The sequence below is a fragment of the Xiphias gladius genome, chromosome 23 (genome assembly GCF_016859285.1).
Source record: "Xiphias gladius isolate SHS-SW01 ecotype Sanya breed wild chromosome 23, ASM1685928v1, whole genome shotgun sequence".
Lineage (NCBI taxonomy): Eukaryota > Metazoa > Chordata > Actinopteri > Istiophoriformes > Xiphiidae > Xiphias > Xiphias gladius.
The window spans coordinates 24,646,638-24,652,234 of record NC_053422.1 but is presented as its reverse complement, the minus strand read 5'-3'; the positions used below and the strand labels follow the sequence as shown (position 1 = coordinate 24,652,234).

The window sequence follows — 5,597 nt, the reverse complement described above, 5'->3', positions numbered from 1 at the left end:
CAAGAAATACAGGTCTTAGGAAAAAAAATTGGGTTATGTGCAATGAAGGTCACCAGGCAGATTCAAACTGAGGGCCGCCAAGACAGCCACTGATTAACTTCTGTAGTCAAGACAGGTTCCAAACTTCTAACTGACTTTTTGACCACCAAGGGGCAAGGGAACAAGCTGTCAACGCAACATAGACATCACATGTTAAATTGACATGAAGAACTTGTTAGCAAACAGTTGCCTTTTTACACATCCAGCAGATACAAAGCAACATTAGCATTCATCTGGAATCGTGTTTCCGGATATGTGGCAAATGCACCTAAAATATTCTCTCTCCTTTTAGCTCTGTTTTTGCTCTCCACTACCTTCGGAGGAAAATTTCACTTTAGCTGCTAAATGCTCTAATGTGTTCAACAGCTTGTCGGTTTGTCAGAGATTCTTTTTTTTTTTTTTTTTTGGATAATTGAAAACAGCTGCCTGCTGCAGACAAAAACCATGCTATGAAAGCAGTGAGATTAAACCAAAGCAGTAAAGTTGCAGGCTGGAAAACCAAATAAATAAGCTGAAAGACCACCCCCATAAGCTCACCTTGAGCAGCTGATTTCACATACAAGTAGTAGTAGCAGTAGTTATTTATAATGAGTTTTAGCGCATGTTTAGCTATCTGGTCCATAAATGCACTGTTTACTGTACTGTCCACTGCACACTACCTCCTCAGCACCAAAAGCCACACAGATACGGTTAGCAACTGTAGCTGGTGAACCTAGCGGTGTAGCAACAGCTACAAAGAGCCAAAATTTTTCTCTCAGGAGTGGATGGAGACCATGATGGAGACCAAAAACAAAGCTACTTGAGTGAATATTCAACTTATTTGTTAAATGTCAAAGTTTACCATTAACAGAAGATGGCTTCAATTTATGAACCTCTAGGTTATGAGTGAAGTACACTTCTGTTGTGCCACCCGGCTAGCATTTTCTTAGGCTGGGGCTTACACCTACAATCTGTGGTGGTTTACAGACAATTACTTATCTAAAAAAGGATAATGGGATAACAAGCTTGGTCATTGAGCTGTACAAGCAACAACCATATTGTCAGCCCCTTACTCGAGGTAAATGTTTTGGAATTAAGTGATGATGTGGAAGATTAAGTGGAGCTTATCTTTGGTCAAAAGAACTGCAAGTGTTTTGTTTTTTTTAAAGAAAAGCTTGCTAATGACTTAGAATTCATTGACTACAAGATAAACGCAAAACAGTATGCTGTTGGATTTCCAAATGACCAACTGTCTTCTGAGGTTGACCAAATTCCTTCCTGAATCCTAAAGCTACCAGTATTCTTAAATAATAGAATATGTGACCATTAAACATTGTTGACTGTTATCAAAACAATTGAGGAAAAAATTAGGTTATGGATGGGGACACTGACAATATGGAGACTTGTTGTTTACTATGTTTGAAATTAGGAGAAGATGGCTTCAATCCAGCCAAGACTAGGTTAGAGGCTGAGTGTCCCTCCGCTGCACCACTCTACTCTCAACCACCTGTTTAGGGTGTGTGTATATCTGAGGCTCCAAAATCCAACTGAAGTACAACAGAATAACACACTACCTGGAGTGCACAGACCACCAGAATGGCAAAACAGTTGTAAACAATGCATTAAAGGGGACATTCATTTATCTGAAAGCTTTTCTTGTCATCGGAACTTCAGTTCTGAAAGCACACCGTCATAGTCAGGAATACAAGCCAATACATGAAAAGTCTGCCTGTTGAGTTTCCCCAATCCTGCTTTCATTCTAAATTTTGTGAACATATAATCATAGTGCCAGGAGATAAAGATGGCAGTGGTGGGATTTGAACCCACGCCTCCATAGAGACTGGAGCCTAAATCCAGCGCCTTAGACCACTCGGCCACACTACCTCTGGTTCTGTGATGTCATATGCTTGATCGTCGACTATTTCAGCAATACATGCTGCTTTAACGAGGTGAAAATTTAAATCAGGGAAACTAAATTATGTAGCTTGGGCAATATTCCAATTATGATCTGAAATCTCTAGATTTGTGGTCAAAGGGTTTTCATTTGCTGGATTCATTATTAGGTGCAGACAGGATAGATCCCCAGCAGGATTCATACTTGATAGTATGATAGCAGAGGATGGTTTCGATCCATCGACCTCTGGGTTATGGGCCAAGCACGCTTCCGCTGCGTCACTCTGCTCTCACCTATGGGATAGGGGGGTTGAAGTAGTTTGTATGATTTTAAACGAATTTCCTAACTGCCGTTGCATTGTGATCACGTTAAATCAAGTGGATTTAAAAAACGAGGACCGGGTTGGCAAACTTTGTTTCTGGATAAATCTTCAGGGAAGCAATGCAACAATGTGCAAAAGTAGAAATCTGTATCTTAAAGCTTACCTAATCATGATAGCTTGAGCAAGTTTATTCTGGAAATGGTAAGGGAGAAGTACTTAGGTATGGCAACAGTGAACCTCGATTTTTTTAAATGATATTTGGTTAGATCTATCCTTGGATAGATAATCCTGATTCTGCTGTAATCCAAGACCACATATTCCATGTACCTGGAGACAAAGATGGCAGTGATGGGATTTGAACCCACGCCTCCATTGAGACTGGAGCCTAAATCCAGCGCCTTAGACCACTCGGCCACACTACCTCTGATTCTGGGATGTCATATGTTTGGACTTGTTTGTATTTCAGCAATACATGCTGCTTTAACGAGGTGAATATTTGAATATTGGAAACTAAATTATGTAGCTTGGGCAATAATCAAATTACGATCTGGAGTCTCTAGATTTGTGTTCAAAGAGTTTTCATTTGCTGTATTCATAAATTGCAGACAGAATAGATACCCATCATTCTGGGATTGCAGGGATTGAAGTAGTTTGTATGATTTCAAATTTTTTTCTGGAAATGGTAAGGGAGAAGTACTTAGGTAGGGCAACAACCGGAAGAGCCTCCAGAAATCATCACATTCCAGTTCACAGAATACACAGTCAAGCCATTTGTGAGATGATTTTTTTGAATGATATTTGGTTAGAACTATCCTTGGATGGATAATCCTAATTTAATCTGCTATAATCCAAGTCTGAGACCAGATATTCCATGTACCTGGAGACAAAGATGGCAGTGATGGGATTTGAACCCACGCCTCAATAGAGACTGGAGCCTAAATCCAGCGCCTTAGACCACTCGGCCACACTACCAGAGAGAAATCCTTGCTGGAAAAAGGGGCAGACAATGAAGGAGAACAGACAGACAGAATAACTGAAAGGGTTTTATTGAAACCAAGGTGTATTCAAAGGCTGCTACAGCACAGTACATATATTATCAGCAGCTGCCACTACAACAACAAAAGCAGAAGACAGTCTTTACCATTAGCAGAGGATGGTTGCAATCCGTTGACCTCTGTGTTATTGGTCCAGCACGCTTCTGCAGCGTCACTCACACAGTTCATAAAGACTAACTGATACACACAAAAGACGAGTGGCAACTGTTTCTGTTAGATTAAAACACATTAAACCAACACATGAAAGTGAACGCATCTGAAGCCTCAGATCCTTGCTATATATATTAACTCCAGTTCCACTACAACATTAACGAACATTAAAAGTTATTAAAAGTTTTCAAAACTAGCAACTTCATGTACGTAGTCATTACAAATAATTTGGCCTAAAGGTCCCCTCTGATGGCCACTGCTTGTCTCAGTTTTTTGGCATTTATAAGCACTTGATATAAAATGTCTATCAACAACTGTAAATAGGCATGAATCAATTAATTTTAAACCTTGGTCCTGCAAGTAGATCTCCGTCCAAATGTTTTGAAACTTGTGTTTAAGCAAGAATAGAGAATACATTATATATAATTTGACTTTACTGCTGTGAAAGTTTTGGCATAAATGTCTGTCAAATTTATAGCCTGACAACAGTGTCTGAAAGTCCATTACTATTGGATTGGAAATGGGAATACGTTGTCTGTGTTTTCTTCACATAGTGAGTAATTTTACCAGTGGGCCAATAAAGCAACAACTCTTTTAAGCATTCAGCTGCTATGATTCAGCGGCTCACTGATATATTCCATATATCTGAGAACACACTCCCTGCACCTTTTCCATGGATAAAGGGAAGGACGCCTGGGGAGATGGATAACACTCCTCCTTTTGCTGTGTGCTTGTTTATGGGTGTGGGTGTGTCTGTGTGTGTGTGTGTGTGTGTGTGTGTGTGTGTGAGAGAGTGAGAGAGAGAGAGAGAAAGAGAGAGAGTCTCGACACCCAAGATGAATTGGATGGTTAGTGAGGCTGAACTAAAGGTTGGGGTGTGCTCACAAACCCAGACACACACACGCACACACATCACACATCAACAGTCACTGAATATACTTAATACACAACATTTTCACACTTTCATGTAAATGTAAAGACACTTTCCTTTTTTCATACACTTCTGCCACATACTTTACACACACTTCTTTCAGTTCATACATACACGTAAACAAACACACAGTGAACAGTTTAATAAATGTACAGCAGGTTAAAGTATCACTGCATCTCATCTCTAGATTCAATTTATAAATCTGTCAATTTCACATTTTTTTCTGACTCTGCAAAATTACAACAACTCTTCGCTTTGCTTGAAAATAAAATCAGCTATTTTTTTCTGTGTTGGTCCACACACAAAAAGTTTTAAGTGTCCGTGTGCACATCCGCCAGAACTCAGTAGGAAAGGTGCTGGCTACAAAAAATTCATGAAACACAAAACAAAGATTACCCGCAAACTAAATTCACAACTCTCTTTTATAAGTGACGTTTCAACCAACAGGTCATCCTCAAAAGAAAATGAACAACTGTTCTAAATTATGATTAGTCGCTTGAGTCACTTGTGAAAACAAAAATGCAACTCTGAGAATATTTGTGAGTTTTCAAGGCCTTCTGCAATATATTTGGCTTTTGGAGTGTTGGTCAGATAAAACAGCCTTTCGAAAATGTCAGCTTGGCATTCGGGAAATTGTGTTTAATGTCATTAAAGGGACCAAATTATTAATTGATCAATCAAGAAAATAACAGATTACTTGATAATGAAAATAATTGTTAGTTGTAGGTCTAGTAAAATGCATCCAGTGCTGTAAAAAGGAAATAGTCCTATCTTCTTTAGAACGTACTTCCCCGCACATAAAGAGGCAATATTGTTACATAGTCCCTTTGAAAACAGTTGTGTGGGTACAAATAACCCTTCGGAGGCAGGAAGTAGTGACATGTTCTTGTACCAAACTAAAAGTCAGAAACAAGCGCATGACTTTAAAACTAGAAGGATTCGCAGCCAGTCTTGTGCTTCAAGTCAACATTTATTTAACCCTAACAGGATAGAGGCTGATATTGTAGAGAAACGGAATACACTGACCTTGAACATTTTGTAGACACATTAAGTTGAACATTTTGAATTGGCAGTCAACATTTTCCAGATATGTTCAATACAGATATTCTCTCCCGAACTTTATTAGTAAATACAATTTAAAGTATATGAACATCATTCACAAGAGACGTTGTCAGAAATCATTTATTTTGCCATTATTTAGAAGCATTTGCACTGCTAATCACAAGA

General features: G+C 38.9%; 3 non-coding genes across 3 annotated transcripts; all 3 read right to left on the bottom strand.

Annotated features, from left to right (window-relative positions):
* Positions 1 to 1,820: 1,820 nt before the first annotated feature.
* Positions 1,821 to 1,902, bottom strand: trnal-uag. Its single transcript has one exon. It is a non-coding gene; the product is annotated as a tRNA-Leu (tRNA).
* Positions 1,903 to 2,574: 672 nt separating this feature from the next.
* On the bottom strand, positions 2,575 to 2,656 carry trnal-uag. The gene has a single exon. It is a non-coding gene; the product is annotated as a tRNA-Leu (tRNA).
* A 468-nt stretch (positions 2,657 to 3,124) lies between these two features.
* On the bottom strand, positions 3,125 to 3,206 carry trnal-uag. Its single transcript has one exon. It is a non-coding gene; the product is annotated as a tRNA-Leu (tRNA).
* Positions 3,207 to 5,597: the final 2,391 nt, after the last annotated feature.